Below are 25539 nucleotides of genomic sequence, written 5' to 3' on the forward strand. Positions count from 1 at the left end.
GAAACTAAAATAGTACATGTCGAGAAATAACGTAATCAGATTACAGCCTATCCTCTGGCGTACTATGCGACAAAGAAAAGAATAAAGCTCCATCCTTGACATTTTAGTGATTTCCAAAAACAAAGCATGAGAAATCTAATTTTTAAGGAATCCAGTTTATGCACCATACCTTGCATTGGACTGATAGATTGCGTCCCAATTTTTTTTTTAAAACTGTCTGCATTGAGTGCGAACTGCGGAATTGAGGACCATACTTTTTTGTTGTTGTGGTAGACTGAGAAAATTGTAGCATCGGGCACATTACGGTTGGAACCTTTACAAACACCCACCCCAGGGACCAGCGCTAGGCTGGCCACTGCATGCTCTATGCAAGCGATTAGAAACAAATACACCCAAATAGTGCAAAATAAACTTTGCACGGAGGAAAGTATGAGAGCCTGGTCTGAAATATAACCTGTCCAATGTAGACCTTAAAAAGCAAATTTCGCGGTGTTCATCCTCCTCTTTTTTCAGCCATGCATCTCAACTAGCTTTCCCAACCATTCTGCTCTTCTATTCTCCTCTCGCTATATTTAACCCTAAGTCAGACATGATGCTTGAATGTCATGCTTTGCATATATCCAAAGCCTCCAAATTTCTGTTTGTCACTCAGGAAAAATACCCGAAGATCATTTATGATTGAAATATACACGTCTATAATTATTAGGTTTGGCTTGGTTTGTAGGGTTTAACGTCCGAAAGCGACTCAGGCTATGATAGACGCCGTAGTGGGTCTGCAATTATTGTCTCGAATATATACGAGCCAATCAATCACGAGGCGCATTTCTACGAAGCTACATACCCGCTTCTCTATACTAATCCACCGATATAATCAAAATCAATCTAAGGACGAAGTAATCATCTTTTACCCGTAGGTTGTGATAACTATGCTAAATTGGCAGTTATATTTACGGGCAATTTTTTGTGGAATTGTTTACCTTTACCGGAGTTACTCCTTTTCGCATGTGACCATTTATCCTGTTGATATTCTAGGGTTCACTTATTTTCATAACTTTAACAAGTCTTTCGTGTACGTGGGGAAGGTCTTACCGGTTAGCTGCGCCCACTGAAACAACGTTTTTCTCACAGACTTCCTTTTGAGAGACCGGTCAACCAAGAATTCTTTATTTGTAAGTTGGTCCGCCATAATAAGACAGCGCTCATGGTAGTACCTAGTTTGAGCAGTCGCCTCCAGAAAGAATAGGCGTTAGTTAGCTTAAGGATAGCATCCCATCGATTATACCGGCTCACTCGTGAGTAGCACGTGAGCAACTCATCATCTTCTTTGTCAGACTTGCCAGCAAACCACCCTTCTTTGTTGTGAAGATAACGTTGGTTGGGTTCGGGGGCTGCTTGACTGGTGTTGCTGTCGTGAGGTATAACCATCGGAAGTGCTAGGAACCTAGTGTATACGGCTTCGTCTAATGCCGGAGGGATTTGGTGTTGGGGGTGAACACTTCTCTCCCAAGCTTAGTAGAATGTTCGAATCTGTACTAATGAATTGATACACTGCTCACATTGCTGCAATTTCTGATTGCTTGCTTTGTTCGAAGTGCTTCAATCTAATCCAATTTCAATGCAATATCAATATCTACAGACATTGATACTGCAGATGGGGAACACAAAGCATATTTGACACTGACGTAACAACGCAAATATATAAGTGTACAGAAAAAGTGTCCTATCAAAGAACGAGATACAAAGCATAGCGACTAGCTCTTTACACATAGAGGTTCCGTTGATAGTCGTCCATATCGGTACCTCCTGTAACGTATGTTTTCTTGTATACACATATACAATGAATGTTCTTTGATAAATTCAAACAAATGTTACTAGTTTCATGCCACATTGTCATTCGGGAGGAGTTTCACAGATCACTGAAGGTGAGCTTAAACATGCACGAGGAATGTTGTCACAGCGCTTCCAATGTTCGCAGAAACCCTTCAAGCCCCGTGTGATAGCTCATGCAATTATAACGCAGCGCTTAATTTTATAGGTGTGCCTTATATGGACGACCTGCATCACGTGTAACGCTGTTTGGAACAGCTCTAATATGGAGGTGAGGAAAAACGACTTAGAAGGCCAAATAGTTTGCAATGCGCAACCCACAACTCACGTAAAATCCCTCGAGATGACCTCGTTGTCCCTCCTGAAAGAAAGTAAAAAGACAAAGCAGCTTTCAGTTCCCAACTCTATAGTTCGCGTCACGTAGCTGCAAATAAAACAGCGTACGCCCTTTGAGAAAAGTTTGAAGCTGCAGATGGTTTTCGTTTGAGCCGCACCGTGTGGGTCGTAACGCTTTTGATTCTGCCCTCCAACTAATCGGGCATCCATGAATGCTAAAGGAGTCCCAAGAATATTGATGAGTATTCTAGTTCACTATAATATGCACTCACATCACAATGCACACGGACATCTCTCTGTTTCGCCTGCATCCAACGCAGCCGCCGGCAGAGCGTAAAAAGCGGCGAATAGCAGCAGCAAGGAGCATGAGCGTAAGAAGGCGAAGAGAGCAGTGGAGAATGCTTGAACAGAGAGAGGAACGCCTTGTCAAACGGTGATGCCACACTGGAGAGCGTAATAGACGGAGCATAGCCGCCAAGATGGGGCCTATGCAAGAGTTCAGTCAACGGGAACAAACAGAAGGGGATCTGAAGGCACGTCGTGTGAATGATCACTCCATCTGAGTTTACGAAAGTGCATCTCCGACTCGAAAATTTGAAGCAAACTTTGTGAATACTCCGTTTGGGCATACGTGCAGTGTGTGCGAGAGACTGCGGTACCAAATGGAGTTGACACCGTTGAGTAATCCAATGTATGAGACTGCGTTTGGAGACTCTGCCAAATCGAAATACTGTATAGGCAAAATTGAGACAACTGCATGCTACTTGAGAGGTGATCGGGCAGTTTTCGTCTCTGTCAAGCAAAATGAATAAAAAATGTTTATACCCAATGTCTTTCATTGCTAAACATACATGACCACAACAAGCTCAGCCAAGGAAACGTACCTCTCGCTACGTATATCCTGGCACAGCTGAGCGAATCCACTGCCATTTTTGTTTGGGGGGGGGGGGGGGGTATGTTAAAGACTGTGTGTATGCAGTTGAACTCATTGATGTCATCGACACGAACAGAATAGTTGGTCTGTTGCAGCATCGCTGCTCAGAGTTGCTGCTCAGAGGTGCCGATTCGACGCGAGAACGGCGAGAACGGTGTGGCGAAAAAAGACAAGCATTTCGAATATTTTTGGGACAGTGGTTTCTTGACAAATGACTCAGGTATCTCACTGCCTACAACTAATATTGTAAACAGTGGTATCTGAAGCAAATTTGTAAAACCTTTGTGCATGGACCATGGACGTGTACTGCATTTGTTTTGTTGACCTTTTTATTCTGTCATCTCCGCTGTGCTGCCTAAAAAGAAGCTGTAAAATGACTAAATAAATTAGAAATATACACCACTGACACAGTTACGTGCTTTGCTATGAGGTCTTGTGAACCTGTTTTAGTTCAACAAAAAAAGAAGTACGCCGAGAATACTGGAAAATCATCCAAGTGCCCTAGACGATGCAAGGCCATACAAGCATCCTTAATCCTCTGCATGGTGCCCCGGAATCTTCAGTGGCTATCAATCTGCCATTAGGCAGCTGTCGCTGCCGTTTTATGCTCGGTGGATGTATTACATTCAAAGGTTCTGCAAAGCCCCCGTGGTTGCAGAAAAAAAAAAAAAGGCTGCGTCGTATCGCTTCGCTCGACACCATTTTACAAGCTTGGAACAGCCTCACGGCCGTGGCGTGTTCACGGTTTATCGTCCGTTCTGTTGCCCAACGCCTAAATATACAGCTCGCCTCACGTAGCCCAGACTCATCCTTCGGTTTCGCTGGCCAAGAACGAAAGCGGTGACCCCCCCCCCCAAAAAAAACAAAATCGCTGTTGCCTGTCGGCACCACATTCTTGTCAGACGGAGAGTCGAACGCAACAGATGCGTCACAGAGGGGAGAAGCCTCATGTCGAGTGGTGCCGCCGTCACGCATGCGTAATTAGATGAATTGGGCTGAAGCTCTAGACCTGCATATCTCAGGGCCCACGCACGCTATTAAAAGTTTACAAAGTGGAATCATCATCAAATGACACTGCATCCAAGTTCTAAATATAAATAGGTACGCTTACTTCATTCAATAAAAATGTAATTACTAAATTCAAGGGAACAATTATTACCGCAATTTGTGTCCTCCTGGTCGCATCATTAACGTGCAAAAAGGCATTAGCGTTTGGTGTTTCGCATTTCTTTAAAAACGTCAGTAAAGTTTAACTTTAAACGCCTTGTATACATGGCTATAAAGCAGCCGTTCCCGTGTTCTGAGTTTAATAATGATGTTCAGTACAGTACAGTCTATCATATGCATTCGCATTTACCAACTCCAGAGTAGATTCGCTTTAAGACGAGCTCGAAGGCATCAGATTTTATTCGTCTTATCTGAAGTTCGTTTTAAAAGAAGAGCACCTCGAAAGATATGCAAGAATGCTGGGTATGTTTATAGATACGCCGCACGAAAAATGAATAAAATTACTTTTCAGGGAGGGTATAAATGCAAATAAGGTTCCTGTTGCGCTGTGAATAAAGTGAGCTGGAGACGTAAAGGCAAGACACCAGCTCACATCATCCTACTTGAAGCGCACTGCAGAACCTCAACGAGAAGTTGGGGGCCCGTTCCAGGCTTGAAACGCAGTGTCTAACGCTTGCATTCTGTTTTTTTTTTCTTTTTTTTTTCTTTTTTTTTTTTTAATCCTTGGCTTAGTGAGACAAAATCAGAATGCAAAAACGTGCTCGTACTTTTGAAGAAAGACATTCCCGCGGATGTAGGGGGGCACAGGTGTCATGCACCTGGATAGGCTACTCACACGTATGCGCTGGGGCTGATGGTCTCGCTGCGGGAGAGGGGGGACTCCTCCTGCGGTATGCGGAGCGTCACTACCGTCCCGGCGGCCATGGCTGCGCCCCTCCTTCTCCTCCTCCTGACGGCGGCGGGGTCCCCTCTGAAGGCTTCCCTAGGAAACACACCAAATAGGAGACTTATGAAAGCAGCATGGACATTGATGGAATCTGCGCTGCGCACTGTTCGCGCCATGTTTTTTACTCGAAGGATGTAAGAAGCTGTTTGTACAAACGATATAGTCTACTGCGGACGCCTTTGGTAAGCTAAATGGTTTAGACAGCAGCTCTAGATTTCGCTTCGACTCTCAATGGTAGCTTGAGCTCTAGCAGCCTATAAAGTACAACACAATTCGAAAGGTGTGCCCTTAGCCAAAATATCGGGAAGTGCTGTTGCGTGTAGGAGTTCAAGCGACTTACAGACAATGGATAGTCTGGCCAGAGCCTGAGAATTTTAATTTTACCCCTTTACTGCACATTGTTGCATATATGCAACATGTCCATAAATGGCTTTAAAAACAAAAGGCGGTCAGAGTTGGATCTCCCTGTGCTTGTTGTTGCATTTCTGCAACATTGGTTTGAAATACGCGCCATCGTGTGCTGCCATCTGTGATGCTTGAGAGGAATCACTGGCAAAACAAACACGGTTGATGCTTCGCGAGCTCACGTGCAGTAACAAAGGTAAGTTTTTGCTATTTTATATGCGTTTTTGAACTAGATACTGTGTTGTGAAATTATTTAGGCTTTACTACGTATAGTTATTAATCTGTACAAGGCAAAAAATGTTCGTATATTAGAATATTTTGTTTCTGACGCAATGAAGTTGGTATGTTGCATATATGCAACAACGTGCACCTTGGTTGTTTTTGGTGTCAGAACAAGCGATGGATCCTAAAACCTTCTATGGCCGAGCAGTTCCTTCAGAAAGTGAAGACAGTGACCTTTCTGGAAGCGATGATGACCCTGAATGTAAGTCCTTTTCTTGGAGAACATTTTTGTTCGTAGAATACAATTTTTTTAATTCATTAAAGTATTCATTTGCTCTGTTTTCATGCGAATTTCGTTACAAAAGGCTCAATTTTTTCATGCTTCAGATATTCAACCACATGGAAGCCTCATTGACAGTGGCAGTGATTCAAGTGCGCACTCTGATGAGGAGGCAAATTTGATGCACAACTCTACGGCACAAAAACCGTCTAGTGGAGCTAATGATAGAGTCATTTGGAGGAAAGCGAACTTGATGAGATATCCACAGGAAGTCAAATTCGCTGGAGTAAGTGAACTTCCAGAAGAACTTACTGATCTTTCAACACCACTGCAGTATTTCAAGTTTCTCTTCCCAAATTCATTGATGTCCCTAATAGCGGACCAAAGTAATTTGTTCGCGCTTCAGAAAGACGTGAACCAGCCACTTTGCACAAATACAGACGAAATCAAAATGTTTATCGGAACCGCCATGTGGATGTCAATTATTCAGATGAAAAACACAAGATGGTACTGGAGTGCAGCGACCAGGGTCAGTCAGGTAGCTGATACCTTTCCTCTAGCTCGATTTGAAAAACTGAAGCATCATATTCACTTTGTCGACAATGCTACACTAGGCCCAAAAGATGACCCAGGACGAGATCGGCTAGCAAAAGTTCGCCCGCTGGTTGATGCTATCAACAAACAGCTGTCATTGATACCCCTTGAAGAACATTTGTCGATCGACGAACAGATCGTACCTTTCAAAGGCCGAAGCTCCCTCAAGCAGTACTGCCCAAAGAAGCCTAAAAAATGGGGCTACAAAATATTTGTACTTTCGGGTGTGAGTGGCTTCTCATACAAACTGGAAGTCTACACTGGGAAGGAAAACGCTGCACCAAGGATTCCAGGAGAGCCTGACTGTGGGGCTAGTGGAAATGTTGTTGTGCGATTGTGCCGCATGATTCCAAGGGGCATTCATCACAAGGTTTACTTTGACAATTACTTCAACTGCCCAAGCTTGCAGGTATATCTGGAACAAGAGGGTGTACACTGTATTGGCACTGTGCGAGTCAACCGTGTCCCCGGAGTCAGCATGCCTTCGGAACAGGAGATGAAGAAAAAAGGTAGAGGCCACATTGAGGAGCGGGTTGCGGACGTTCGAGGTGTTGAACTGTCATGTGTCAGATGGCAAGACAATGGAGCAGTGACCTTGCTTTCCTCTTTTGTTGGAGCCCAGCCTGTTTCAAAGGCATCAAGATATGACCGACAGAGAAAGGAGCGCACTGACATTCCATGCCCCTCTGTGATATCGGTGTATAACAAGCACATGGGAGGGGTTGATCTTTTGGACTACCTTATTTCGCTCTACCGTCCCTATTTGCGGTCGAAAAGATATTATTTTCGCATCTTCCTCCACATTCTCGATTTGACTACTGTGAATGTTTGGCTACTGTACAGGAGGAATTCCATAAATAACCCTTCTGAGCCCGCAACAAGGATTCGTCCCTTGGCAGAATTCAAAATGGATCTGGCTACTTCACTCTGCAAGGCAGGGAAAAAACAGCAGAAGAAAAGGGGAAGACCAAGCAACGAATCCATTGAACAAGCCATTGAGGAAAAGAAGAAGAGGGGCCCGACGACACCCACTCCTACGCAGGATGTTCGGCTAGATGTATAATTTCTAAACAATCCTGCATTGTTTCAATGGTAAAAATTCCTTGTATTCTTTCAGGTGGGTCACTGGGTTCTTTGGAGCCAAAAGAGGCAGCGCTGCAAATTTCCAAAGTGCACCGGTATCTGTATGAGCTACTGTGCCAAGTGTGGCACCCACCTCTGCTCTACAAACAAGAGCAATTGCTTTCTCTTGTACCACACGTCAAAATGACGGTTTTATTGTGTTTGATTCAGTAGTCGTTATTTGTATTTCATTGTCATCAACCACGGTGTTCAACTTTGTAAGGTGCTGTCATTGTGCACATTGTTGCAAATATGCAACATACCATTTTTGTGCCAATAAAAAATGTACATAACCAGTGAATCAAATTTCAATGTGCATATAGCGATTTGCATGGCTCGCTGCATGTCCTGAATTAATATTATTATAAAATGAAAAATCGTGCAGTAAAGGGTTACAGGCCCTTCCGACAATTTGTCGGAGCAGAAGTGCTCAAGGACAGCGATGACTCCAATATTCATACATGCTAATAAAAATAAAAGCGAGAATTTTCTAACAATTTAAAACTAATTATAATTCCGATAATTTAGTTAAGAAAATGCGCAGTACTTATTCAGATTGTAACAATTATTTTGGAAATACGAAGCGCTCTCTAATTGCCTATCTACCAAACAAAAAGACAGGACTAAAGTCATGCACCTCGCCTTGAAAAGAAGGGGAAGCCCACGAAGCAATTTCCACCGAATGCCGAGCGAAATGAAGAGAAGATAGTGACACAAGATGCTTAGGCGAGAGAGCTGGTAGAGGTCATTAAATGTTTTCAATCTCAGGTCAGATCGCTTGGGAATCAACCAGTTAAGCTAATATTAAAAGCCAACATTTTTAGGCTGAGAAAAACGCACAACCCAAATCACCCGGTCACAAATAGCTACTCCCGAGCCTCCTAGCGCTCAAATGGATGCTGACACTTCCCTGTCCCCAAAGCGAACAGCGAGCAACAGTGAGATCAAAAGTAAATTCCCAAGTCGATTTCGGAGTCGGCAAATTTGAACAGCGTCTTTTCGCACTAAAAATGCACTGTAACATCAGTTTTGCTAAGATAGAACAGGTCTTAGAAAAGCACGGCCTATGCATAATTAATATGAATGCAAAATTTGACACCCTCATGGCACAAATCCAGAATCTTACATCTTTCACTCAGTTGATAAACTATGTAAACTCTTTCGACATCCATCATCAGTAGAGGGGCCCAAGAGATAACCCACATCGCGCCACTGGAGACCCCAGCCTTCAATGCCCTAAGACCGAGAGAAACATATTGCAGTTCGGCAATGAAACTAAAAAGTTTCACCACCACACAAAAGGCTTTGGAGTTAAAGTACTAAAGCTTGAATCAAAACTCGATATCATTTACTTGCAGGAGACACAAGATAAGTGCAGATTATCAGGCTGCCCAACTTTTAATGAAATCAAAAACTGCAAACTTCGCACTGTCATCTTGGTACAGAGGAATATACAGCAAACCATATTAATTTGGAAACTGGCAAACACCAAAGTGGCATATATGCTAATTTAAATACTACCGTGCAATCGAGGAGATACACATTTATATTGCTGCTCTCATTACTCCACCCGTCTTGGCCCATTCAACGGATCCCACCCCTACTGAACTGCGCGTCGACCGACGCAAGTGGCCACGGCATTGGAGCTATACTCGCTCAGCGATAACACGGCCGCATAAAGGCGATTGCGTGTGCCAGCCTCCTCCTATCTATGCAAGAACAAAATTATTTTATCCCAGAGCGAGAGTTCCCGACGCTTGTTTCGGCTGTTATGAAATTCCGACATTATTTGTGTGGCCGCTCATTTACTGTCATAACAGACTACCATGTCTTGTGTTGGCTTTCCTCCTTCAAACACCCTACTGACCGTTTGAGATGCTGGGCGCTACGTTTGAAAGAATACGTTTTCCTCCGGCTACAAGTCCGGCCGGCTTCAACATGAAGAGTGCTTCTCCAGTCATGCCGTCGACTCCCGTAGCCCTTCCGACTGGCAATAACGCATGTCTTGTCTGTTTTGGCCTTTTCTAACACTGCTGACGAACTGCGTTCGGATAATAATTGGTTCACAGGAAGGGAAAGGCAGTGTCTGTCACACTTGTTTCTGTGGACACCTGAACCGAGCCGTAAGGGAAAGGAGAAAGGTGGGAGTGAAAATGGACAGAGAGAAAGAGGAGCCGTAGTGGAGGGCTACGGAGTAATTTCGACCACCTGGGGATCTTTAACATGCGCTGACATCGCACAGCCCACGGACGCCTCTTCGTTTCGCCTCCATCGAAACGCAGTCGCCGAGGTCGGGATTGAACCCGGTTACTCCGGCACAGTAGTCGGGCGTCTTACCACTGCACCACCCCGGCGGGGAATGCTGCGTTCGGATCCTTTACTACATTCCCTTAAACACGTCTTACCTACGACCACTCTGATCCATCCCTCGTCTTATTTGCACTCCACGGGAACGCCATATACTGACGTGTGCATTATGCGACCAGATGGCGATTAAGTTTTGCTCGTTCCCCAACACCTGCGATTCATCATCCTTTAACAGTTTTATGATGCTTCCATGGCTGGACACCTGGGTGTCTCCCACACATACGACAACCTACGCCAATGTTTCTACTGGTGGGGCTATACCGCTACGTCCAGCACTATGTTGCCGCATGTAAACTCAGCATCGGAAGAAACCGTTAATTTTGTCTTCACGTCCCTTGCAACCGATCCCCATACCGAGTGACTCGTTTTCCAGTGTTGGTATTGACCTTCTTGGGCCCTTTCCAGTCTCCACCTTGGGAAACAATTGGATCACCGTCGCCACCAATAACGCTACGCGGTACGATATTACCCACGCCATCTCGACAAGCTGCGCCACAGTCGTCGCTGACTTCCTTCTAGACAACGCGACTCTTCATCTTGGCACCCTTCATGAACTACTAATTGACCTTGGCCGCACCTCTCTCTAGGGTGGTTGACGAAATTCTCCGTTCGTGCTCCGTCCGCCACAAATACACCACCGCCTATGCCCCCAGACTAACGGCCTCATGGAACGTCTAAACCGTACGTTCATAGACATGCTGTCCATGTATGTGTCCGAGGAACATCGGGATTGGGATGTTTATATTCCTTTTGTGACCCTCGCCTACAACTCGTTTCGCCATTACACCGCTAGATTCTCTCCATTATACTGGCCGACATCCGTTGCTGCCCTTCGGCACCTCAATACCGGCGGCTCACGCCCCCAGCACTTGCGCCAGCGATACCGTCGCCCACACTCATGATGCCCACCAGATTGCTCGTGACAGGCTCTCCGCATCCCAACACTCCCAAAAATGGCGGCACAAAAATCGCCACTGTGATGTGCACTACCCGTCTGGACCCCTCGTCTTGCTGTGGCTCCCGTGCCGTCGAGTGCGGTTGTGCGAATAATTTACACCTTGTTCTCCAGGCTTTTATAGTATTTTGTGCCACATGACCGATGTCACATACGTAGTTGAACCTCTGCATCTGATGTCCTCGTCGGCAACACCACTCTCTGATATGTGCATGTGTGCCCCCTCAGGCCTTATCATTGGCGTCCTATTTCACTAACGTAGAACGCACCGGGACTGTGCTTTTCTCGAAGGGGGGTAGTGTTACTTAGCGGTAGGCGCTGGTCGTTCATCAGAGGACAATGAAGTGGGGCAGACTGCCTGATAACGACGACGCTGAGGGTGGGCAGATCGGAGCTGCCATCAACACTAGTTTAGCGGAATAATATCGTTGGTGAATCTTCCCCGTAAGCCCCGTAACAATATCTTAAACGGTTACAGCACACCGAAGGATGCCACTCCTGAGGTAGTCACAATTATTAAGCTGCAAAGCAGGCAGGAGAAAAACCCATATCGATAGTAAATTTCAACGCACCGCATGACTCATGGGGCTGTCTACAGGCAACGTAACATGAAGGGGTGGGGGGGGATGGCACAAATATGGAAAGTCGCTTAGTGTCTAGAACTAACACTCATTCTCAATCTCGAGAGATCCACAAGAATCGGCGACAGCATGGGCAGAAATACGTTACCAGACCCCATATTGGTTGAAGGGGTAATCAATCAGCAGGGGGAGGACACAGAAGTTTGCTTGGGCAGCGACCACTACATCCTTGCTACTAAATGTTTCAGTGGAAAACAAATCTCGACATCGCAAAGTCCAGAGTACCAACTGGGAAGCCTTCGGATATATACTCAACAATAAAATGTTATCGAAATTACAAACATATGAGGAGTTGTCCAAGAAGCTATACTGAGGCTCAAAACATGTCATCAAAGAGGTGCAGCAGGAGGAGGAGAAGCCCAAGCCGGACTCTCACCTGTTCTATTACGCCTCTGGGCAGTTCATAAAGGTCTCCTCAAAAGACTGCTTAAGCAGAACCACAACAGGCAAATAAAACTTAAAATACAAAAAATTAACCAAAAAATCGAGAAATACTCAGCCAAAATTGGGAGAGAGCAATGGAATCATACTTGCGACCTCATGAGTGAACCGCTAGGAAGTAAAACATTTAGAATTTAATCATACATCTCATCGATCCAGGCAGTATTAAACCGCAGGCCCACATATGTCTGCTCTGCATATCCCAAGCATACCCGGAAAGCATAAGGAGTTTCTACAGAACCCCAATGCACGTAATTTACACGAAGAAAAACTCTTTCCCTCCGAGGACTATCTGGGAGCGGACAACAAATGCCTAGATAAGTAAACAATAGAACAAGTGGTCCGGTGCGTCCTAAATACCATAAAAATCACCTCAGGAACGGGGCAGATGGAATCATTAACAAGACCTCATTAATTTGGATGATGCGTCAATCTAAGCCGTTACTAAGTACTTGAATGAGCGCTGGAACACCGGTTCTATCCCAAATTCCTAGAAGCCTGCTAAGCTCATATTCATTCCCAAAGTGGGCCAAAAACTAGATCTTCAAAACCTTAGACCTATTTCGCTAACTTCTTGCCTAGTTAAAGTCCTGGAGCGAGTAACTTAACGTTGAACGGGTAAAACTGCGCGAAAAAGACTGGACCAAAGAAACACACAGGCATAAACAAGGCGCAGTTTTTACAAGGCGCCTTGCCGGCGTGAACAGGGTTTAAGGTCATAGGCCTCACTTTCAACGATGGGGGATATTAAGGTGCCCTAAAAGCCATTCAGACCATAAGTCAACAAGTATTAGAACTGATCAGAATAGTCTAACAAACATAGCGGGATAAAGAAGCAAGATATATGCCAAGTAGTACAAGCCTTCACGATCAGTCGAATCACATACGATCTACCTTCCTACGACCTCAAGGCAAGACAGGTAGACTTAGCTATTGCTACCTTTAGAAAGGCAGCTTTATGGCTTACTAGATGCACGAAAGCTGAAAAGATACTCGAACTGGACATATACAGCACACAGAGTTGATAAATGCGCATAAGAAAGCACAAATATAAATGCTCTCAGCCCTCAGTGCAGGCCGGTGTACGACTCAAGGTGCAGAGAGACGCTGCCGATCGCAGTCAGACGATGTATAAAATCCCACCCCTCCCCAAAAAGATGACAGTGAAAAGGGATGCAACTAGGAATCGAAGACAAGTATAGTCTGCAGTCTTTGTAGACACGGCGAAAACAAAGGAATACAAGTACTTCCCCACCATGGTGTAAGCGACAGAAGATGAGGCCATGTTTGTAGCGCCCCTCGCGCCGCGCTCTTATCGCAAGCCACGGCACGGCGCTGGACAAAGAGGAGGTTGGCCCTAGGCGCCTCAGCACGAGCAGCGCAATGAAAAAAAAAAAAAAAACCTGTTCGAACCCGAACGCTCTCGAAGCTGGTTATTTCTAGTCTTGGCTCCAACATATTTGGCGTCTCGGCATCTACCACGCAACCCTGCTCTCCTGCATGGATTCCGCTGGCTCTTCCACCCCTGCTACAGACGGCGACCCACGCCAGGACGCTAGGCATAACGGTGCTTCGTTGGCCGCGTTTTAACCAGTCAACCTGCCACTATTTTGGCCCAACATCCCTCGTGCCTGGCTAATCTAGGCTGAGGCGCATTTCCCTTTGCGGCGTATCCCCAGCCAGGAGACCAAGTTCCTCCATCTCGTATCCTCCCTGCCTCCTGACGTCGTCGAGGAATTAGCGGACATTATTGCCTCGCCGGACACGGTTCGACCTTTTGACACGTTGACACGTTGATCTTTTGACACGATTCTTTGCAGTACCGACTTTTTCCTCAGCAACAGAGGCCGAAGAATTAGCCAATGCATTAGCTTTCAGGGATGGTAGCATAGGTACAATAATTAGCAACTTCAAGATTGCAATGCACAATTACAAGAAATGTCTTGTTTACTCTGCAGCCGCAGGACTAATCAAAAGAGCTACAGAGTAAGCCGAGTAGAAATTAATTGGATCTCTGCACACGAGGGAAATTGGGGAAAAGAAAAGGCGAATCGATATGCCCGAGCTCTAGCAAACAGGGAGGGATCGGGGAGTTTCTCGTCCTCTGTAAATGAAACTTACAAGGAAAAGACCACTAATCTCTGTTAGTCGCGGAAACTTTACCCTCCACCTCATGCAGAGCTTACCAGAAAATAGTCCAGAAACCTACGTAGACCCCAATATGGGGCACTCATGAACCCAGTCTTCGATCGAGAATCGATCTCAACTGCTTACATTGTGATCGCAAAGCAACAAAACAACACTCTTAATGGGACTGTAAGAAAAATCCGCCATCAAAATACCTCCAACCGGCATCTTCAGACACGGCCTGCCTTGGGTTCTCGACGAAGCTGGATAACAACACACAAGCCAAGCTTGCGGACTGAATGGGAGAGGTCGCCCCTTATTAGAGGGGCGCTGATCCCATCCTGTTGATTTTTTTTAATGCCTAAGCATTGTATGGTTATGTAGGCGGGTTTTGCATGGGCGTGACCTTGTCGGAGCTGTAAAAGAGTAACTGGTCGCTATATCGAAAGACAAATGGTACTATCGCATAGAGCGTCAAAGAAAGGTGTGTAACTGACAAAATGCTTTACGGGGGTTATTAAGATAATTAGAGACAATTAGGTATGCAATTGGGAGCACAGATTCTGAGCTTCTGATCACGTGTCTCAGTGGACGTAAAGTGTGAACAGTTATCTCGACGTCGCATGACGTCACAGGGTGCGATGTCACTGCACAAGTTGGCCAGTCAGTGCACTTTCCGAGAACACTGCAATAAACCATAAATTTCGAGAACACGATGAGCCACATCCGCCGCTAGGGACGAGGGTGGCGCTGCTGAATGCTCACTGGTTTCGGTTAGTCAACATAAAAACTCAAGCAAGCGGAAGGTTGGTCAAGGAAGAGGGTGGCTGTTCCTGGCTCTACAGGGCTGGGGCGGTAGGTCAACGCCGCGTGCGGCGGGGGCTAGCCAGCCACCGAATTTGTATCTGTTATAGGCCGCCATTGCACCCGCCACCGCTTAGGTGGTGGACGACGACTGTTTCGGCGCGCTCTTTCTTTCCCTATTCTTTTTCTTCTCTATTTTCTCTTCTGTCTGCACGATGCAGCAGAGGTGGCTCAGCTACAGAGTCAGTAGCAGGTTGGACAACCGTCGATGTAGCTCAGTTGGAAGAGCATTGGACGTGATAATATGAGGTCGTGGGTTCGACTCCTACCATCGGAGCGTTTTTTCATCCGCTTTGCATTCTTTATCGCGATAATCACCATAAGACTAATTCTTGTCGAATACCAACAAAAAAATATGAACAAAAAATCCTCCCCAACGTTTGCCTTCGACTCGTAGAGTGTCAGCTCCTTTTAACTATATATATATATATATATATATATATATATATATATATATATATATATATATATATATATATGTTCGTGTTTAATTATCTTTCCCCTAATCAGATTACATTAATAATTTCTGTGATTATCCAAGTAAGCATAAAAAAAATAAAAAACACATAAATATATATATATATATATATATATATATATATATATATATATATATATATATATATATATATATATATATATATATTGGTTACTGTTAGCCTTTGACTTCCCGTCGTATTAAAGCGAAAGCCCCAAGTGCAGGTAGGTGTTAACCGAGACCGGGAAGTAGAACAGATAATGCGCCTGTGCTCCTCCCGCCGCCCCCTGAACCAAAACAACTAAAGACATTCAAGAAACTCCGAGCCAGTAGTTCAGTGTTCAATCGCTAAGCAACATCATCACAAACAATGCAAAATAGTGCTTTCGCACGTCTTAATCGGCATCAGTAAAGTTAAACTGCAGCTAATGTTTATCATCCTGTTCGGCGCCGTGTTATTACCATCAGCGGGACAACAACGAGCGTCAAAAAGCACTTCACGATTAAGAACACAGAGTCTATTAGTGCACCTGCAGTAAAGTAAGCGTTCATTCTTACGTGAGACTCCTGGCCTGTGCCGCTAAAGATTCAGTTAGCTGGTCACTAAATAAAATGTAGAGAGAGGAAAAGCGATAGCGTTGGGTTACGAAAATTAGTCTGACTTAGCTTATGGTTAAGCCTAGGATGCGAAGCATACTAGCCTAAAAAATTAAACATTACCTGGCTATACCTGGTTAGCCATTCATAGACACGACATTACCTGGTTATACCTGGTTAGCCATTTCATAGACAAGAAAAACTCATGTGTTACTCTGCTTCTTCCTTTATTTTTATCAAACCAATAAATACGCTATGATGATCAGTCATCAGCAAGCATTTTCCGTTTGGTAGCATTTCGCCGCTCGAACCGAGTAGAAGTACTCGAAGCTTCATCCTTCACCTCGGCATCGGTTGTCGAACGCTGCCGTCTAGCTGCATACTGTGCACGTCGCTTGGCAAGCCGTACTTCTCGTTCTTCTCCCGTTTCCGTGGTTGTTTGTAACTTGCGCTTTGCGGCCTGGCGAGCCGCCCTCTCACTGGCCGACATCTCGCTGCTCAACTGACTCAACGAGTGCGTCGCCTTTTATACAATTGCGTGACGTCAGTATCTCCTAGCGGTAGGAGCGGGAGTTAAGCCGCCGGCGGAGGCTGCGCGTCCGCAAGCGAGCGCACGAGTTGAGCCCCAGCATTCACAGCTGTTGTGAGGTCATATCACGTGGTGCGCCGATGTAGGTCAAGTGGTAGCTACGCGGCCGCGCGCGGCGCAGCAAGGAAGAGCTCGGTTGTGCGGCTAGTATGCTTCGCATAAAAGGAACGTCCACCACGACCTGAGCACTCGACGCAGGCCAACGACCGCGATTACGGAGAAAGCCCACCGCTAATACTGTGTCCATCGCATGGATGGGTGTGCGGAGTGGATGGCATTGCCAGGGAAGAAGGTTCAAGAGTGCAGCGGCTGCTTCATAGGCAGCACGATGACCTATGCTGTTGACTCAGTAGCTAAGCCTCGCTTCTGTGGCCTGCAATCCACACGACGCCTGCGGCATGGTGGCTTCTTGAAATAACCCAAAGCTTACCTGTAGCAAGATCTGTAGAGAAGATTCTGCGATGTCCTGGTTGCCTCGCTGGGTGGCTCAGGTGATGGCCGGGCGTGGCAGCACATCGAGGCGTCGCAGGAATAGAATGCGGGTGGCGCAGTCACGGTCCGAGAGCGCGTGGTGTGCTGCACGCGCTGCCGCTTCTTCGGCTTTCTTTCGCATAGGTTAGCGCCGGCTGATTTAGGACTTGATCTGCTTTTAAAAGTGACCTCAGACATCAAGTTCAGTCCCTGCGCTATAGTGCTCTAGAATATTGGGCAGTGTGACGACCGGCGCCGGAGAGCGGGCCGCTTTTGCGATGACAAGAACCGACTCCCGCGAGAGGGCGCGACGTGCAACAGGGGTGCCACGTTCGCCGCTCGGCGCGTAGCGGCCGCGGGATAGCGGGGGTGGGGTGCGGTTCTCTTTGGAGCGATTTTCAGACGCTACGCAATTAGTGTGATAATTAATAAAGAGGCGACTTATTCCAGGTGCTTAAACTGATCCCTGCCATTCTTTTACGTCTATCTGGAGACATCGTGCACGCTTAAGTTGTCATTCGGTGCAGCGCGCGATGTTTGAATCGCTATCTGAAACTCTCAACATTTCGTCCTGCGGACGGTTACAAATCGTCCAGATGAGCAATTTGTACTTAATGTTTGCAACGAAGCGTGGTGTTTTGCATTCGTTTTTCCCGTAAGGGAATAAAGGCTACTGCCCAGGAGCGCTATTAACACGCGGAGAAAAACAGTGTACATATGCGAATCAAAGCTTGTGCTTCGTAAGGCCTCTTTAGGAACACCTATTTTTTACAAACCTTATTTACGAACACCTGCTTACATTTTGCAGCTTGCGCTTATTAATACATAACAACGTTTATCTTAAATCGCCAGTAATCTGTAATATATCTCTTTAATCGGTGTTCTTTATGTGCCCTAATCACCGCTTATATACATTACAAATACAGTGTGCGAGCAAAAGCAAAACACATTTATTCACTACCGTACCAATTTAAAGCACTGTGGTATTTACCGGCAAAAAAAAAAAAATCAATAAACAAGGTATACGCGACTCGTAATTAACATATACGTATATCACGGACATTTTTTTGCGTGCCACTAACCAAAGGGTGAACCAGCTGTTTAGATGAAAAAAAAAAAACCAAAAAAGTCAAGAACAGTTACGGCATTACTTCAAATAAAATGTGAAAAATTAAACCTGTCACATACGTAATACGTTCATAGTGGGCACTTGAGTGCGGACGCTTTATTTACTGGCATGAAATGGTACAGAGCAAACAAACAAAAAATAAAAGCACTGATAATTGCACGTCGAATTGGCAGGTACGATGCAGTTCTTGGCGCGCACCGAGAGAAAGCGGAAAAATGCGAAAAAGATGACGAGCACCTAATACGCAAGCAATTAATAATGCCGAAATCAAATACGGACATAATGCGTGTTTATTCTTTGAGTGTGTGGTATGAAATATGAATTGACTGGATATACTTGCAACTACTGCTTACCGGACTATATATAATCGGGCTACTTGCCGCGGGTGCTCTTTGCAATACTAACCAGACTATAATTGTTAACAAGGTTGATATTACACGTGAAATACTTCCAAGGGATTTTAATTATTTTCCCTTTGGGAACTCTTGTCGTGATTCGCTTACTTCGCAAAGAGCGAAGCCGCAAAAACAGATTAAATTTCATTGCTTCAAGTGGGAGCTTTTCTGGTGCTTCAAGTAGGTAAACTTTTTTAACCTTACATTTTACAGGAAGTTTGCAAAATCTGAAGTGCAAAGCAGTCGAAAAGGACCGTGCATCCGAGCCAAATCTTTGAGTAAATTGCGACCTAGCTTCGAACCTATAGCGCTATTTTTGTTCGTGGTGAGAAACCGTGCCGGCTTCACAACCTCTCTTTCGCAGAAGGATGATCTAGCGGAAGCGAATTAAGCGTACGCTATAGCCTCTGCGTCCTCTATTTTCCGTCGTTATTTCTTTTTCAAAGCTATTCATTTTTTTTTAAATTTTGTACGTGCATAAAGCAGGACTAGAGCTATCTTCTGGAGGCAATGACTTTCATATTACCAGTGGCTTGCGCACCCTAGAATGGAAACATTTTCTTGAAGAATTAGGTCATCTCTACCTCCATGCGGGGTAGTCCACATTTAATTCATTCCATCTGAATGCCGACTTTTCTTGTGGCTTCAGTGACGTTTTGTAGTCGGCATAGTTGGCGTGGGAAACAACGGAATATACCATTTTGGACTGTTTTGATAATGGGGTTACTATGACCAGTTTTAGTAAATGCTCGAACGCACGTGTTTTATGTTTCACTTCTTCATACATCCTGCCTTCACACTGCCCTCTTTTCAGAACGACTAGATTTCTGGACGTGAATTAGGTGCTTTAGGAATGCTAAAGCAAGCTGTACGGCGAGTGAAGCGTGCTGTGCGAGTCGTACGCCGGCCCTCTCCAAGCTGTTTTCTTCGGAGCCAACTCCTGTCATGTTACTTCCCCGAGGTGTTGCCGACGGCCAAAATGGAAAATAAATTAGGTGATTGCTAACAGTACTGAGCACCGTTAACAGGCATATTTGTAAAATCTTGTCGCGAACAGCTCGAGACGGCGCACAAGCGAACAAGAACGTACAGTCCGCGCGGTACCCGCCCCCCGCACAGCGCGCATACGCGGCCGCCCGGACGGCTGACACACCAGTTGCTGGTGGCGCCCTCTGCGCTGCGGCGCCTCCGTCATCGCAAAAGCGGCCCCTCGCTCCCATGCATTTCGCGGCACGGTCGACACACTGCCCAATCTTCTAGAGCACTATACCTGTGCTGACAACATTACGATCTGATTAAACGAAGGCACGGACGCGGAAATACGAGAGAAACTTCAACACGAGGCCAAAATAGTTATGGAGTAGGCCAAAATAGGACCCAAGTGCTCGACGTGAAATCACAACTACTAATCTACACGAGAAAGAAGGACAAGTCATGTTTCCTGCGTACCTGGGTGGGGGAGTAGGGAAACCTCCTGTATCGGCGGCAATAAAGTTTCAAATAATAATAAGTCAAGTTTCAACATCATAGTAGACAGCCAAAAAGTACCCTTGGTAAACCAAATGAGGATCCTCGGCCTCATTATTCCAGCCGACGAAACAAAAACAAACTTATTATTGAGGTTACTTATTATGGAGGTTACTTTGAGAAATATATGTACGAATCGAAACAGGCGATGCCCAATGGTATAAATAATTTTGAAAGCGTCACTCGCTCTCGTTCGAGAAGCCAACTATCCAAAAGATTGCTTGCTGACGCACAGGTAACTTGAGGAAGTTATGACAGAGCTAAGATACGGGACGTTTTATAAACGACTATTCCCTCTCTGCGTTTAGCGTTTGGATACCCATTCGCATTCATTCTTGGCTGCGGCTGTTGACCACAGCCAAGAGAAACATTAACTGGACAGCAGCGGCTAGCGTAGACGTAGACATAATTTCATCAGAAGTGAAATTATACAAAATTTAAGCAATTAATTGGGTGAACTTGGGCCCTCAATCCGATTTGGTGACTACGATCACTTGGGAGCATATGACTGTCTTTTAGGAAAATTTGGCTTCCCCATCCAACCACGATGTGTATAAGGATGACTAGATACTTATGTGGTAAGGCACCTCAGTGACCGGGTGCAACACAAAAATTATGGGGGACACTTAAGCTCCGCCTTGAAAGGTATGGCGCGATAGCGTTGGCTACTACCTTACATATAAAGACCCATTTTAGCCAAACCGATAAACGCACCTGTGTGGCCTGCAATGAATGCAAAGTATTGTGGCAGGCTGATTCTGATAACACCCTCCAATATTTAAGAAGAGGCCGGAGTTGGCAGTCCCAGTAAACGTTTCAAGCAACACTACTTCCAATCACCTTGCCGGGATGGCACAGAGGTTCGGGCGTTCGGTTACTATGCCCAAGGATGCGGGATCAAATCCCGGCCTCGGCGGCCGCTTCTCGCCGGCGGCGAAGAGCAAGGCGCCCGTATGCTGTGCGATGTTAGTGCACGTTAAAGAACCCTGGTGGTCGAAATTTCCGGAGCCTTCCACTAAGGCGTCTCTCATAGCCTGAGATGCGTTGGGACGTTAAACCCCACCAAACCAATCGACTTCTAATCAGCGCATGACCATGTCAGCTGTCAGGTATTACCTGCCAGCGCCATGCTAGTGATTTCTTTGCACACAACGTCATCGTCGACCCCGTAATTTTCGGCGAACGCGGCCTTGAACGCTATCGGGTCAAATGTCGTAGAAGCTCCGTCGCATAGCCATGATAGTTTATCTGGCCGCATCGCGTGTGACGATGTGACAAGGTTGCATGTACACGGCACTATAGAAGAAACATACAAAAACTTTTACCAAAAATACAAAATTAAAGGAAGATGAGTACAGACAAGATAGGCTGTTTGAATAGGCAGCACATCATTGGCGCATTCGGGAGAGCAAACTTGGAACCCGATTGTCTATGGATGGCCTGTGACGAGCAAGTTGAGCGCTACGTTACGTCTTCTTCCATTGCGATTGCTATTCTTTGAATGCCTTCCGTTCGAGCTCACTACATTGAGGTGCTTTTGTTATTTTCTTTTACATCCGATACCTAAAGATATAAGGTCTTGACTTGAAGTATAAACATACTCACTTCAGGGGCTGTTGGAGGTCGACGGGGCCCGTTTAATATCAGCGAAGGCTGCTAGCGCCGCTCTGATTTATGATTGCATGCACTTTGCAGTGCATTATGAAACATGAGGAGAGTAAGCACAGCAACAAGGAAGCTCAGCCGACGCTAAGCTGTTGTTCGCGCCATTTTCTTGTCGAGGAAAACTAAGACACGAAGCCATTAGCGGGTCGCCCTCGCAGAGTTTTCGCGGATGACATCGCATCCGATTTCGTCATTAACAAGAGCCTTTAGTTGCATCTCAGCTTGACGTGCCTCCAGGACCGGTCGTGAAGCGCGCTGTGAAATTTAAAGAAATGGCCCTCCCTGACAAGAAAGCCCGGGTCCCTTGTCTGGGCTTTAAAGCCATTTGTCTGCTCAAAGCTAGTACTTTCTAAGCTGTTTGATTATTTTTATAATCTAGGTATTATAAAACATTCTCTCGCGGGCATCTCTATAACTGATGTCTTAGCTTTGCCTTCACGACTGCATTTCTGAGGCAAGTAGCATGATCTCCTAGTCTTGAAAGAGTTTTAAAAGAGATTTTTGTCTTGAGAGAAGGTAGCTGACGTTTCACAGTTTGCTCAGTGGAGCGAAGGGCATCCGCCTTTTGCGCAGGTTTTGTTGAATATGCTAGAAAAACGCATGTCCAGCTAAGATGAAATTTTCACCTGAATGACCGCACCTTGAAGGCTATTCGGTCGGTTATTACCAGTTCACGGTTAAACGCATGCACTTGTGCGTACCTAGCGTCCAGTGCGTGGTGCTTTGTTCACCAGTGGCCGACTTTCTAGCAAACAAATTATACAGGCCGTTCAACGCTGCCGAACATGGATATCGAGTGTTAGCTCATGAATTTTGGGGACTCATTTAAATGGTAAACTTGCCGCGTAAATTGATGTTATACATGTTTTAGAAATGAAGACATGACACGTTGGTAATGCGTTTCCGTAACTGTTTGCGAAGTTAGCGAAGTCAACGTGAATACCATGCTATGATCGGTGGAATGGTTGGCTATGGTTTCTATGGCGGCCACCTTGAGTGACTTCGAGCTGGAAACTTGGTAAACACCATATCGATGGTTGTGCCCGTCCGGATATCATGCTAGATTTAATAAAAAATGTTGCTTCATATTCTGTGGAAACATTGATTCTTATTGAAATCTCCAAAGGAAATCACTGGACGGTCGTCGATTTTTTTTTACGACAGGCATACACGACCCACATCAATCGAAATAACCTGTCAGCACACAAGCATGTGCCACGACCTGACGGACGCATGCTAATTAACCGGGAGCTGTCATCTGTTGGCAGAATGTCACCAATACGTTTTAATTTCTTAATTTTTCTTATTTTTGGTGTTCCTATTTTAATGGTGGTGTGATTACGTGGTATGCACGAGGTCCGTGCACATACACACACTGCGTCAAAACTGAGGTCAACACTTGTTGTAAGGGTAATGATAAGGGTCGATTGCTGCGTCCTCCCGAGCTCGTTAAATGTGCGCACTAGAGATAATGGTATAGGAAACATATTGCCTTTAGGCTTGTTTGCGATGCTGACTCATCTACTGGATTTACGTTGTGTAGCAAAGTGACTTAAATTCTCCTGCCTTAACCACCTGCTACCAAAAGTTTCGCAACATGACATAAATCCATATTACTGGTTCTTGCATCGTTACGAAATCTCGCTAAATACATGTCATTTCGGTCGCTAATGCGTTGCGCGGGCGACTGTTGAATTAGCGTGAACCTAATTACTCGACGCTCGACAATGTGGCAACATCGTTTCACTGGACTGCTTGCGCTAAACGAGATGAACGAAGAGAGAAATGAAGCCGTTGTAACGACGCCTGAACATCGCGGCCTACTTAGCGATGTCGCGCGGACGCGTTAAACGCAGTTACAGTGTTTAGCGTTTGAGTAACATGTGTTGCGTAAACGAACTGTGAAGTCTATTGATGTGAAGCAGTGCTAGCTTTAAAGGACGCGCCTAATTAATTAACGTGAATAGAGAGAGAGAGAGAGAGAGTGTGGTGAGCAGGAGGCAGGAAGAGACAAAGTCGTCCGTCCCAAAAATGATTACCGTCAACAGTGAAACATTTATGAAGCAGCATTGTGGCTGTGCGTGCACGATTTGAGACAAACTTTTTGCAACATATAAATAAACCCAAAGAAAATAACTATCCGTAAGGAAAAAAAAAAGACAAAAAGAAAGAGGTAGAAGAACGCCCCAGATTGAAACACATAAAAAAAAAGCAAAAAAAAAAAAAATAAGCAACGATAAATGGCTCCAGTCGAGACTGAGGAAAACAGCAGAAAGGAGAAAATATAAAATGAAATAGCAAAAGTTCTCATATTTTTTTTTTCTGTGGCGTTTTAATGGTGTGCTTTTCATTACTCATTTCAATTAACAACGACAGCGAAGGCACAACGCCAACGTCATAAAAAAGAAGCGATATTAAAGCACGTGCTCTGAATTTCTGCCTCGTTGCAGGCGAAAAAAAAAAAGAAACTGCAGAACTGTGTCAAAAAAAACGACAAAATATCCCGTAGTTCTGTCGTAACCATCAGATTTTTCTGTTTTTCTGTAGTACTTTTCTCACGGGCAGAGGCACATTATTTTATGTTTTTTTTTTCGGTAGCCTCACCATAATACATGTAGTACTTTTCTGTAGTTATGTAGTTTTTCTGCAGCATATTTTTATTGTCTGTAGTTCTGTAGCGCTTTTTTGTTGTAAGTACAGAAATTTCTGATTTTACTACTAAATGTTTTGTTGTCACAACAGGTTTCCCGTCAAAAACAGCACAGAAATTCTGTCGTAACATCAGGAAATTTTCTGTAGTTTTTCCGACTGGTAGCAAGAACTTAAAGCAGCTACAAACTGAAAACAAAGTAAAATGTGAAAGAAAAAAAAAAACCGATATCGGGTCAATTCTCGCTCTCACCTCACGGCTACGTTACGGTGCTGTGAATTTCCAGACAGCCAGAGTGGATGTCAATCGGCTATGAAAGGCGTGCGCATGCTGTTTAAATTTCGCGCCTTTTTTTTTATTAGAGGAAAGTATTACATACTTGCTAGATCACTGCACTGGAGACTGTGGTAGATGAAGAAGAAGGGTAGGCACCAGGCCTCGTCTAACTCCGTTTAATCCCGATCTTCGGATCCCAGTATGGCAGCCCCCCAGCTCCCTTCGTGCCATATCATATAAATGAAACCAAACAACATCTGCACGCAAATATTTGTTCGCCTGTAGGGCCTGTGTGACTGAGGTGATCTTACGTTACATTCGGGCGCTCATATTCTTTGTGAGGATGGAAAGGTTAATTCTAAAGAACATTCGAAATTTTTTCCTTGACGCTTTCAGCGTGCAAATCTGTTTGTAAGGGGCAAGGTGCAAATGTCTATGCATCCAATCCATTCAAACCTTCCAGACAGTACAAAAAGAGCTTGCATGCGTGTCGCATATAAAACATCTCATGACTATTTTTTCCTTGCTAACGTTTCTTGCTTGGTTTGTACACTCACATAATGACCCTATATTGGCATAAACGAACTGATGTACAAAGCCCGCTCTGCCAGTCTCGCAAGAGCCTAGAAATGAGCTCTGAAAAAACAAAGCAAGCTTTTGCCGAATTTCGTGGACAGAATTCTAGGTGTCTAA

Source organism: Amblyomma maculatum, chromosome 3, assembly GCF_055883805.1.
Source record: "Amblyomma maculatum isolate TAMU_Amacu chromosome 3, ASM5588380v1, whole genome shotgun sequence".
Taxonomy (NCBI): domain Eukaryota; kingdom Metazoa; phylum Arthropoda; class Arachnida; order Ixodida; family Ixodidae; genus Amblyomma; species Amblyomma maculatum.